This window comes from Vanessa atalanta, chromosome 11 (assembly GCF_905147765.1).
Source record: "Vanessa atalanta chromosome 11, ilVanAtal1.2, whole genome shotgun sequence".
In the NCBI taxonomy this organism is placed as follows: domain Eukaryota; kingdom Metazoa; phylum Arthropoda; class Insecta; order Lepidoptera; family Nymphalidae; genus Vanessa; species Vanessa atalanta.
Window position 1 is genome coordinate 4,054,574 of NC_061881.1, and position 14,526 is coordinate 4,069,099.

The following is a 14,526-nucleotide window of genomic DNA, read 5'->3' on the forward strand; positions in this document are numbered from 1 at the left end:
TAGACAATAGTGGTGGACCACAATTGCTAGATCTATACTGGTTAGTGCTTAGATGTTAAGTTGGCACGTGCTATGAATTATTGCATTATATTTTTAAACGACTAGTTATTATGTTATGTTTACATCAACGCAGCCGTTTGGTGATTTCTACATATTAACTTCGCTCATAAGTCGGTTATTTGTGTCATTAAAAATATACTTTCCGACTGGCATAATAAGTATTTGATACTTTAATATTTTTATACTTAATACAATTATATTGTTTGTTACATTTGAGGTGTCATTATAAAAGTATTAACAAATCCCTTTGAAATAAGTAAATATATAATAATAACTGTAGCTAAATAGAAATAAATTATTCTTTAACAAGAATACAAATATTTATTTATGCTTTCAAAATATAAATAAGATTTAGCGCCATCTATTAGTTAAAGTAAAAACTAGTTGTATAGCGACATCTATCTATCTACATATGTACTACTTTGGATATCGGGCCACAAGCTAGCTAGTAACTCAAAAATCAGTATTTGGTGCATCGTTTGTGATTTAATAAAAAAATTCAAGAAAATAATTTTAAAATGATTTAGAGGGATTTTAGTAACCCAAGGAAAATGTTTTACATCTTCTTAATAAATGTCCTTTCATTAAATATATATAAAAAAAAATTATCATCAAATTTCTTTTTTATTTAACTTACTATGTTTCCATATTATTTTATTTTTTATTTATATGTATACTATCAAAAATATATAGTAAATTGTCTATTTTGAATTTGTGAAAAAACTATAATATTTTTTAAATGCTTTTTTACTATCTGTTGTTACGCGTAAAATAACACGTGACAGCACCATCTGTTAAAAGTTAAACAAACTACTTCAAACAACTTTAAAGTTTACAAAATTTACACACTAGCGACATCTGTTGCCGAATAGGAAATAAGTTTTTATTGGTAGCCTTTCAATAATAGGTGGCATATCTGGTTTAATTATAAATAAATTTAAAAAGTATTTAAAATTATATTCATAAAATAATACATAATAATTATCACTATTTAATTTGAGCGAAAATATTTTATTTAAAAGTTAACACCACATTTGTCAGAAAAAGTATATTCTATGTTCGATAACATTATTCCAATAAGATTTTAAAAGTAACTATTACAACATGTTTCGAGAATTAAATTCCTATTGGAATCGCAAATTTTATTTGAAATGTGATTTTCAAACAAGAATGTAAAATGGTACAAGATTAATTACATAATGAAGTCATAATGATATGTTCTCTGTTATTTGAACATGTACCAATTGATTTAAAATATAATTTTTCTTTATTTAATCATCAAGGTAAGTTAAGAGAAAAAAATTTGGCTGTGTATCGTTCTATTTCAAAGTTGGATTCCATTCAAAAAAAGTAATTTGAAGCGTACTTAATCGTGGATATGTATTAATTATATTAATATATAAATGGATGGAGTATATAAATGGTTCATTAACGATTTAAGGAAAGCAATTAATAATCTCTACCCTACATGATTATTTCTTAGACATAATCTGCATTTCGTTTTGCACTTAAATTGTATTTTACTGTAATAATATTAAAAATAATTTATTTAAATAAATATTAAGGTTTGTACTTGTGCAAATAAAATCGTTTTGGCTCTACATTTGCAACTTTGAAAACTTTTTGGACGCACAGCTTATTCTAAATTCAATTTTGGAATTCCATGCTGCACGACTGGCAAAAAGACGAACGACACGGTAGGGATGGGACGGAATGAGAATCGCCGCGTCTGTCGAGATTTTTTGTGCGATTTTTTCGACGTTATTATTATGAGAAAAAATGCGGAGTCAGTAAACCGGAACGTGGGGTGGGGGCATGACGAGGGTTCCCGGTTTGATTGAAGCGGGAGGTGGGGGGCGGGGCGGTGACGTCACGCTCTCATAATAGGCCGTGCCGCTCAGTGATGGCCGCCGTTTATCAAGAACGAGTGCTAGCGCTCTGCACTTGGACTCTATTAGATGTTTGAGTAATATTGACGCGTTTGGATCGCAACATCTGATTATTATTGTTACAAGCGTTGTTTATTAAACACGATTATGTTTCGAGTAGGGAATGCATCTTCGTCTTTATTGCTGATGAAGTTATTTATCACTCATTTTTCAGAACAAGGTAGATTACTGTTTCCACTATCGAATATTTGAAGGTAAATATTTTATAGATGGTAATAATATTGATCCATTAGGTATACTTTAAGACTTAAAATATAAAAAACTTGATCGACCGTTATGTATAAATATTTTTATTCCGAGTATTAACAACACGGTTATAGTAATTCATAATTCATAAAAGTAAAACAAAGTCAGTCAGTGCGTGAGGATGGGCGGAGCTCGTCGCGTGACACGGCGCAGTTATCGCGGGAACACCTCGCGAGGCACATCACTACGCCTATTGCTAGTTGGCGGTTGGTTATGGAATTAAAAAAAATAACAATTTATGCATAATCATTCGTAATTCTTTGTTTTATTTTGCAAATCACGGGCAATAAATTTAACGTCAATCAATATTAATCACAACACAATCTTGTAAATCATTATGATTATAATTTTTATATCGACTATAATTACAATTTTATTCAGAATGCTATCAGCATTTTAAATCTTATCCGACTAATAAAACCTTTTTGGTTGATATCATTTTTAATCGATATACATTTTTAACTGTGTTCACCACTCTCCTAAAGTGATGTGCCGTTTTTAGAATTAAATATCGAAGATCGATTTTTTTGGAATTGTCTGTATTTATTTGTACGTTTTTTAAATTAAATATCAAATATATATTTATTATTTCAAAATATAAATTGCTCGTATTTATATAAAATACAACATTAATTTATTGATTAAAATGCACTATATTCAAATAATATACCTATATTTTCCTTTTTAATTGATAAGTTTTTATAATAGATTTCGTATAAAGATGTTATTACAGTTTTTATGCGTTTTTATTATAATTAAGAGAAAACTAAACTGGAAATGAACATTCATTTATAAGCACGTGTTATCATTTTAAATAAATTAGTTAATTAGCATATAAAATACATATCAATTTCATAGCAATGGAGATATAATGAGCCACATTTTGAAATTATTGTAATAGATCCGATTTTTGAAAAAAAAATAAGTAATTTTTAAATATCGACAACTAATTACTGTTTGAAGTATTTAATGAAGAAGTTTAGAGTAATAATCAAAATATACTTTATCATACTAGGCTCGGAGAACCATTTTTGTATGATCAATTTACTTTAGTTCTTAGCTATTTCGTCAATTAAATTACATAGATGTATTCATAAAATATATTTCGAATTCAAAGTAAGTATTCTCCCCAAATAATTCACAAATACAAACACCTCTCTTTTTCCCTCAAATGTATAAGCTTTAACTCAATATTGATATACGATAATAAATAATAAAATGAATAATTACAAACTTCTTCAAAACAGGTAGTCAAATTTCAAGATCGAATGTGAGTACGTTTACATATGTAACGTTACAGAATTAAACTTGAATGTTTAATATTTAAAAAGTACCTACTCGAAGGACTTCAATGGAATAGTCATCAATTGATAGAGTGACAAACTGCGTCCAGGTGATCTTAGTATAAATGCGACTCAATGTATAAAATTTGCTAGAGTTGATTAACGTTAACTCCATCCTCTTCTTTCAAATGTCAAAACAAAAGTGTAAGAAAGAGATAAATCAATCTAAATATCGAACAAACAATGTTTATAAATTGTCCCAACAATGTTCTTTATTGTAAAGTGTCTGTTAATTGTATAAAAATGGTAATTTGTATCATCGATTAGACATATAGTATATTCGTAGTTAAGTGTTTAATAATTCGGTAAATAAATTACACTTATCAGACGTATTTGCTCAGCTGAAACAGCGGGAAAGGAGGCGACTGGTATTGACGATAGTATTGTAATGAACGGTGTATTTTACAATAATCAAACATGACTAGGTAAATTTATACAATAATGACATAATCCATATGATACAAATAGTAGAATTGTAATTTGAAACGAACTAATAATTAAAGAAGTGTAACTTCTTTGGACGTGAGTTGATAATTTCTTAAATCTTTATATGTGTACAACACACACAAAGCAAAACATCTGTCACGTATACCGAATGGATTGAACGATTGATATTTATGATTTTAGATCATGTTGCATTAATTTGTATGAAGGTATAGTTTGGGTGGGTTAGTCTTGAAAGAGTGTTCACTAATAAATCAAACACTAGTACGTTTATATGGTTCAATTTTTAGCAATGTATTTTTGCAAGCGATCTTTTGCCAAAATGAAGTACTTTTTGGACGAATTGGAAGATTACTTTATTAGTTGATTGCAAAATTCATGAACTAAATTTAATTAAACCTTTTAAAGTGTGCGTAACTGCGTATATCTTTTTCGAGTATATGTTATGTGACCGTCTCCGGATGAACTCATCCGGCGGTGTAGTCTGTGATACAATTTATAAGATGGCTGTATTATAAATTGTATATTATAACTAAGACATATACACGCTGTACAAAATTATCAATGTTTATCTGTGACTATCAAGCATGTCAAGTACTGGTGTATCTGGATACTGTAATATGTATAGAACTAGTAGTCGCCTGCGGCTTTGCTCTCCTTTTAATAGTTGTCGTTGGAGTTCAAGATACAACGTACAGACAGACAGACAGTAATATTGAATTATCGATATTTTCAGCATTGATATTCATCAAATAGATTGTATACATACAACATAATATATAATTACAATCAGAAACAACAACAACAACAACACAAGCAGATATCATTGTGAAGCAGTGTCGATTAACTATTGAAAGATAACCGTGGCTGAACGGAAGTTTCCATTGACAATTCTGACATAACTATACGTGTCACCAGCTCCTAAAATGAATGCGAAATTTTTCTTCCATCCGCTATATAGAACACGTTCCAAATTCAATTGCTAGAATCGACTCAAATAAACTATCACAAGAAATTAAAAATCTATTCAAAGGCATTTATTAAAAATAAAAAAAAAGCTATTGACGTGACAATTTTAAATAAAGAACACTAATGTGTTAATTACAACACAAACTGTCATTAATTTTATACATGGTCAGTATGTAAATAAGTCAAAAAAGTATTTTACATTATAGGTGGCAGAGAGCGCAAAGTGGATCGAATCATCTCATTACGGTATAGCTTCAGAACCCGATTAATGATAATCGATTTAAACAATTTTGTATGCGCTAAAATTTATTATAACATCTGTTAACGTATTCTGTAAGGACAAATATGAATTACGGTGATTAAATTAAGTACCTATTAGTGAATATGTCACCTTAATAAATTCGATATTTACGTAAACCTTGTGTAACGATTACAGTGTTTTTATTATTGTGATTGGTTTAAATTTTAGCGTAGAATTGATATTTAAAAACTAATTAGGACGGTTAGCAATGTACCTACTATTAATGTAAATTTAAGTTTCAGGACTAAATAGATCCCGAAATAGATAAAGATTAATTTAAATGATGAGTAAGACAAACCTTATTAATATATTATTTTGTTAGTAAATTTTATGAAATATAATCCATTGTCCTATATGTACCTAGGTTTTATTTATAAGTTTTGAACATTTATAAATAATAGAACGTGTTTAAAATTTCTTACAATATTGGCATTTTATTAAAATTTTCCTCAATTTAAAAGCTTAGAGAACAAATTTTATATAAAATACAAAAGATATTAGGAACGTATCTAAACGTTAATTTTTTTACAAAAAACTAAACTTACGAAAAATTTTATAAATTCACTGCAGGAGCAGACACTGTGACTTATTAATAAATATAGATATATTTTTTCTTTTGGGAAATTTTCTGTAAGTACTTATTTGAGAACTTTAGATTTTTGTTTCAAAACTTTTAGTATCAAAGCGTCCGTACTCCGTACCAGACTGTTGAATTAATTAATGTGTTGACGCAATTCATTTTAGTGTAATAATAATTAATTATAACAAAATCACAATCATCGATTGTTTACCTACAAATTTATCATAATGAAGTCCCGTTAAAACTATTAAATATTTATTTAATTCTAGCCTAGAGTTATTTGTCGTTGTAGTCGATTCACTAATATTAGTATTCAGATGCATTAATACAAGTAATCTGTTTATTTTGGCGAACTACACTTCAATAGCAGATACCAGCGCCAGAATCCAGTCTTAAGCACACGCACTATCCAGTCTTAAATATTGTTGCATTCGTGAGATTCCATTACATATGTAATGTATTTATTAATATCATTCATTTTATTTTTCGAAGTTAATTTAACAAACTAAAGTCAACTCAATATAATCTTACTAATATTATTTGATTACAATTTAGTTTGTTCGCAACATTGATGCATCGTTCTTTTTTAATGTTAAACTTTTTGAATGAGATTACGAAATCGATTGGATGATTTCGTAATCTCATTTCGTCTCTAACGACAATATTAAAATCCAAATTTACTCCTAAAAGGGAGCGGATAAGAACAAGTAAGTATATATATTAATGTTAGTTAAAAATAAGCGAAATTAATTTATCGCTTTACAAAAATAATACTAAACACACGAAGCAACAAAACAAAAGTAACAATTATCACAAATAAAAATAGATATATTTAAACAAGTTTATACCAAATGAAGGATTAAAAAAAAAAACGCGTACTCCCGTACCCTGAAGGTCTCATATTTTTTTTAAGAATAAATTAAGTAGTCAATACAAATTTAAACGCTTTAAATTGTTTCAGCGCATTTAGCGTTTCGGATGTTTCGTGTATTGTTATTATACGGACGTATTTTAAAATAACAGTGGGATTTTAATTTATAACACAATAGCCGGCGGGAGCGAACATTGCTCATATGTAATTTGGGATTGTTTTTTATCGCCACCATCGATTCTGTAAGATGTTTAATTTGAAATTTAATACCTATGTATTAAGTACCGTTAATTGTGAGTGTCTAAACGTACGCTGTTATTATTTAAAGTATATATATTTTACTGTTATCTTTTAAAGTAGGAAAGCGCTGAGATAGCTCAGTGGTTGGAAATATTGTATCTTAAACGAAGATTGCGGGTTACAGCCAACTGAATTGGGCAAGCACCATTATTTATTCATTGCTCAATGTGTTTATAATCCATTGCTTTCTGGGCGGCGAATGAAAACGTCTCGAGGAAACCTGCATGTGTGAGATAGTATTTCTACATGCACACCCATTAACCCGCTTTGGAGTAGTGTGGTGGAATAAGCTCCAAACCTCACAAGGAGCCAGAAGTATATTTTTTTATTTAATTTTCTTTTAGATTTTAATCGATTTATTAACGAACATCAATTTGAAAATGAACATATTTTTAAATCGCTTTAGTTTAATTATACACTAGTTTATTTAATCACGTAAGTATATTTTTTACTTTCGAATTAATGATATTGCCATGTAACATCGTTTACCATACATATTATTAAGCCAGAACCACATCTGCGATTAAAGCTTATGATTTAATTAATACCAACAGATAATTAATCTTAATGTAGCCGCTGTGTCCACGATTCCGTTTGCGTTGATTTTGAATAAGGAATCAAATTATTTTTAAATACTATATGCCAGATTTTTTTTGTATATAATGTAAGACCACCATCGCCATTTATTATTTTTTTTTGTTATCTGTGTTCTTTATATTTACAGTTAGACAGAATATTATTAAACAGATTGATTATAGTTATAATGAACTTTTTTTTATCTATATTATAAATTATTTTAATAATTAATGTTTATGTAGCAACAACTATTTTTACAATCAAATGGTAAGACTTCTTTAAGTTAATTTTTATACAAGCTTAAGTAACTATGAACCGCAAGTCCGGTTAAGTCCTAAGGGTATTTTCACACGCAAGTTTTCCTAAGACCGCATTCTTAGCTTTTTAATCCGTTAACACTGTTTCGATACACTGACCTACATTAAAGTGTTAGCAGTCGCCTCGCTTGTTTGACAAGATACATTTTACATCCGGACATCGATGAATTACTTCGACGCCTGATACGGCTGCTATGTTATATACTTCAACTATTTATAGCAATTATTGATGGAAATATTTGATAGATTTATTATTGAGATCGATCTTAGTCACGTCTCTAGGATCTAAATATTTTAAATATGTTTTTAATAACCATTGTTTGGTTCGCTTTGTGTGGGTTTCGTTTTTTTTTTAAACAGTTTGAGATTTTGGATTATTTGTGATAAATAGACATTCGGCATAAGAACAATTACACATACAGACGGTCACAACACAAATAAACACCTCTTCATTTTCATAGCAGAGAAGTAATCACTAATTAACATAATGAAAGCATCAAATATGTTTGATAGCAGCCATTACAATAAAGATAAAACAATAAATTTATAAGACAATAAATAAAAAAAATGTATACCTGCATGTAAGTGTTTCATAATAAAATGACTTACCATAATATCGATACATCGAACTAAAATTGATATTCGGACGGTCCGATAATTTTACAAATTCGTTTTACAAACGAGCGGGCGTTACGGGTCTATAATGCACATTAATTTTACCGACTTCGCATGTCAAACTTGAAATCAACGCATTATCTTTATTTAGCAATTTATCTTCGCAATTCGTTTTTTTTTAATCGATAACAATGTAACTTGTGCTAAGCTACACGTGTTTCCGATGTTCGCTTTTTGTTTATGCATTATGTATTAACTTTGCCTACTGAAAGAATTTGTCGCTGGCTTTTGTGGTATGTTAGGAAATGAGTTATTATTTTATTTTTCAATTATATTTATGTATGTATGTGTTTAGATGTCGCAATCCCTAACTATACTATACTTTTAACAAATTAAAATAGTTATAAATAAACGAAATCCGCTTTTTTTGAGCTATCTATGGAATCATTTAAAATATACTTAGAATATAAAAATAGATTCAGTCACTCCATGATGATATATTAACGTTTTTAAAGAGGAACAAAAACTGTTTGTAATAATAAAATGTCACGACTGCGCCATTCCGATAAATCTAAAAAAAAAAAAACTTAAATTTGACAATGTATAATATAGAGTTAATTAAAATATTTAATGAAATACGATAGCCGGAGCCGATGACACGAACAAATGATATTAAATTAATGATACGTGGGCGTAATCATTGCATTCAAGCGTTTAGCGGCGACGATGTTGACGGGAAATTAAACGAAGATTTTAATTTGTGTACAATTTATATTTAATATTGTGTTTCTTTAAAAGAATAAGTTAAACTTAAAAAAAATATATCGCCCAGTGGATAGAATATATTATAGTACCACTGAGTAAAAATGTACTTATTATAATTCATCTCGCATGTAAAGAGGCACATGTCGAATTAAATTGTGGAAAAATATGTGCTGGATACACACGTTGCGGTGTTGGATTCAACCCGTGCGGGATCACCGTACTGGAGTACGCACTTTGTTCATAAGAATGTTAACATGTACTTTTTGACAGTTCAAAAAACTTCACCTTAAAATTCGCTTTAATTTGAAAGCTATTACACGTATAATTTCAGTATTTTTGGTTAGTTGTGTCTTACTTTAAGATTTTGACATTGCAACATAGTGAATTAAATAAACTCTTGAAATTATATAAACATTTTGATATTATGGAATACGTAATCTGTGTCAAGTATTAAGTTCTAGAATATACATATTACTTATGGGCTATGTGCAAACTTGACTAGGTAGGTACCACCCACTAATCAGGTTATTTTACCACTCAACATCTACAGTACTTTATTTTACTATAATTCGATTTGAAACTTAAGTGAACCAGTGCAATTGAAACCACGAGGCGAATAATATTTAAGGTCACATGGTTCGGCGAATTGGCGGTAAAAGGAATAATTAAAAAATATTTAACGAATCTTTATTTTTAATTGTATGTTTGTCTATTATTAATAAGCATTTGTTTGTCTATGTATTATCGCTAAGCAACTGAATTATGAAAATACTACCCAAATACGTTATAAACCCCTTAATTTTAACTACATCTACGAAGAAGATCTTTGCTGATGTTAAGACCGACACAACTCTGCGAGTTCAACATGACACATGAAAATATTTAGAGATCGAACCTGTGACCGTTAACGCACCATGTTTAACAGATCCCCGCGCTTATCAATAAATGTCAGGGAATATTCAAATAACATATCGACATTTCCGATATACATAATATCTCCTTTATTTTAGTTATTGCTTTGTTGTACACAGATTAAGCTGTAAATTATCAATTCTAATGTAATACTGTTTCAGTAATATTCCTTATTATAAATTAATAAATATATTAAACAGGGTTTAATTAAATAATGGAGTGATAATTGTTATAATAAAAAACTGTCACGGCCTTATCGCGTTTCTAATAGAGGTCGAATGTGTCTAAATAGATACAACTTAACAATGAGAAGGAATCATTTTTAATTTTATTACCAGGTAAATATAATCTATTTTATCTGTCATTATATATTTTTTTTAAATAATCTCTTCAATAAATCAAAGTGGGTAAATGAAATATTTTATTCATCCTAGTCTGGTTCGAGGTTTTAATGACATTTCAAGGTTAAAAATTTGTTCCTTTATTTCATGAATAACACAAAAAACGTTCTTCAATTTTATGAAATTATGCAACTTTCAAAATAGTCATTTCGTTTAACTACCATAGGAGGTAGGTATCACTGGTATTATTTAAGCTTCTAAACTCTTAATTGGAAATAAAGTATGGTACTGAGACTTTACATTTTTATTTATTGTTTATTAAATTCTCGTCAGTAAAACGTTTACATTGTTTTACAATTTATTATTTCTAGAACAATACAATATACTTTAGAAGTTTATCAATGATAGGGACGTTCTGACAAGTTTCCGATAGAGAATACAAATTGACGTTTACAACAAGAACTGCGATGACATTTAGAAACGCAACAAATAGCTTTATCACGATCAATGCTATAAATACTCCTTGCGTTTTAATATTTACATTTTATAAATTATTATAATACCCCTCTCGCTGTTACGATAAAGCAGGCCTTAAAGGTGATGGCATATCTAATGAAAAACGATACATGACAAATTTTGATAAGGCAAATTGTTATATTGAATAATTGTCTACAATATTTCAATTCTAATTTAAAACCTAATGATTTATTAGTAAAATGGAGGAGTCGTTTGACGGTTAACTTTTATATTGCAATTAGTAGTCTAAAGTCGTATACATCATTATGTAAATAAGGCCGTAAACAGTTCTAAATCCAAGTTATAAAGAACTTTCTTTGGTTACGCAACAATATTATAAAGGGCATACAAAATTTGTATTAAGAAAAAGCCGTGATTTCTCTAGTTTCATAGAAAGTCGTGCGCGCAGTCACGCTGCATTATCGCATCAACCAAATCTCAGTGTGAACATTAAAATCTTACATGTTGTACACTTTATTAAGGCAGTTTAAAAAAGCAGTTCACCGATGGTCAGCATAAGATAGCGGTGAAAGAGACCGTTACTATAATAGCCACTCGAATACCACCTAGTTTGAATTACATGTATATGTTGTCGGACTGAATTTCTTTAACAACGAACGCGACAAACAGCGTTGCCCTATTTTTATATTGAATATATTAGTAAGATATGCAAATATCGATATAGAGTTTAATTAAATCGATTCTTATCAATTGTGATTAATCGATATATTTAATGTGTCACATAGTTTTTTTTTTATCATTATAATGAATTCGTTTACATTTTTACTAATAAAATTAATAGAAGTAATGGTAATTGATTATGACTTTCAAGGATTGAATGAATATAAAAAATACGTTTATAATGTAACAACAAACAAACGAATATTGTGTTAAACTTTAATAAAAAAGATTTCTTATCTCAAAAATGTTTCAAATATGTGATTGTCAACATTCGTGGTTCCTAAACTAGTCTATTAGAACAATGGGTATAATAGAGTCGAATTTAAACGTGCTACAATTTCGTTTTTACTTTAATGATATTTATTGTCACACCTATTTATTTAAATCAACACTATTAATATATAGGATGTTCGCAATTTGAAACAATACATTTTAATTTTTAACCGTAGTTTAACTTCGTTTTGACAGAAAAATAACAGGTGATTATTCATAACAGGTACCTAACATAATTTAAATGTTTTTATTTTGTAACACGAAGTAGTACTAATATGAATTTTAATAAAATTTTATCTATTATTAATCTCTATTTTAAGTAATTGGAAGGGTTCTTTTATGGAAATATATTTTTTTTTTTTCTTGGTGTTTATATTGAATAAAAATACTTTTGTCACCTACATTCACTACAATTTTATCCATAAGTATAATAAGAAATAAATAATAAATTTTAATGTTTTTTTGCTACAAATTTATATAAGAATAATAAAAATTAACATAAGTATTTTCGTCTATTCCCTAACTCTTATCAGTCGATCCAAATTTTTTTTAACACAACTCATAGGTTATTCCAGAAAGATAAATAAATCAATTTTGTATATAAACGTAAATAACAGCAACAATACAGATAAGTATTTTCTCTAAAAAGTTAAGATTGTCTGCCTTATTTTTTGAATGCATTATATTATAGATTAAATAGCCGACGCTTCTACGGAATATGATAATTTAACACGCTTGATGGTATATTTCTATAACGATGGTAACTGCTACTTGTTATAATACTAAAACCGTTTTAATAATATTTATCTATCTATTACAGTGACTTATTAGTACGTTATAAACGTACACATTAGTGCGTCTTGCTTGGCCGACGTTGCAATAAGTGTAATGCATTTTGCATTGTTTGTTTTTATATATAATTTACATAAATTGTAACCTATAGTCTACAAATAAAAAGAATTATTTCTAAAATAGATCGACTAAAGTCGATTTGAATATATCTTTTTAAAATTTAATCCATAAATATTTAAAATGATCGCACATAATCAACGCCATTTTAAAAGTCAATCCTTATGTCAATCTTAAGAGATCTCAGTTTTTTATATTTATAAAAAAATGATTAACAGCCATTTTGGGGCGTCGCTAAAACTACCATAGACAACTCTATTTCGTTTGATTTTTTTTGTTTCGTGTAAGGTGATCTGTTTGATAAATGACGTTGCACCCTTAATATACCTGCTCAGAAACGGTGACGTATGAAGGAAACAATATTTATGCCTATTTATATTAATGTCTGTATTCGTTTTGGCATCCACAATGTACAAGAAAGCCGACATCGTTACAGCTGTTTTGTATTTTGCATATATTCACTTATTTTTTCTGTTTAATATAAATCATTATGTACATTTAAATCGATAATTTATTGCTGTAAGTTTATTCTGATAAATCGGTTATAAATTATTAACGTCTTGTTAGCATAAATACTTCTGTTTGAACATATTCAAAACGATTATTTAATGTGTAATTAGTATAATATCAATTCACTTATATGTACTGTACTGTATTTTTTAATGATGCATTTTTTATTTTAATTTAAAGGTTGCGTGTTATTAAGTAACTATTATATATTTTCCTGAAACTATCTATGTTAGCTTATATTATAACTCACCAATTAATAATCCACTTAATCCATTGAAAGGAACGGTTATCCAAAACTAGTATATTAAATAAAATAAAATAAATGAAATTGCTAACTACTACGTAATAAAATGTCAAAAACGAAACTCGCACTGGTTCTTAAGATTAATGTTTTCTATCTTCACATCACTATTATTCGAAAATTAACGATAATTTCGAATATCACCTCATTCTTGTCATAATTAATCGGCGTACTCCAACTCGTCTCATTAGTGTCCAATTTATTTTTTCAACTCCTCAAATAGAGTTACCATTCCGTCTAGTTGGGACCACCAAACCGCTAGCGATATTTTATTCATTCCGTTGCCCCTTAGAACGATTTTCAACGAAGCGCATCTAATTGCGAACATGATAAATAAATACTTGAAACGGGCATGTCACATATCAATCGGGAAACTGGACTTGGCGGAAGTCAAGTTCAAGTTCGCGCGAAAACTTGCAATTAAATATATCACAACGGAATTTTTGGCTAAACTTCACACGGCACCACTGTCCTTTTCGCACGTAAATAAACTGTCAACAATTTCACGATATTACATCGGTCGGTGTATAATGAACGTCTGAACCCGCATTGAGCTAGCTGTCAAATCTACGAGCCGTCATAGTCCGCTGCCATGAGTGGGTACGCACACAGACGCGCGCGCGTGCAACGCGGGACACAAACACACTGACAGTCTCCAGCCGAGCGCGAACGTACGGGCACCCACACACGGACAGTTTCATGATTCATACATGCTAGGCGTTTGTGTTGTGGCGGGTGGGAGTGCGA

The 14,526-nt window shown here is 29.1% G+C and overlaps 1 protein-coding gene across 3 annotated transcripts in view; it reads right to left on the reverse strand.

The window, feature by feature from the left end:
- LOC125067158 (homeotic protein antennapedia-like) overlaps nt 1-14,526 on the reverse strand; it is a 162,931-nt gene that overhangs the window by 24,629 nt on the left and 123,776 nt on the right. The window contains exon 1 of one of the 3 annotated variants that reach the window (XM_047675549.1): nt 13,729-14,450. The exons of the other annotated variants lie outside the window; for them this stretch is intronic. The gene's annotated coding sequence lies outside the window, so the exon portion shown is untranslated. Of the gene's footprint in view, nt 1-13,728; nt 14,451-14,526 lie in introns of those variants that run through there. 3 annotated transcript variants of the gene reach the window in all.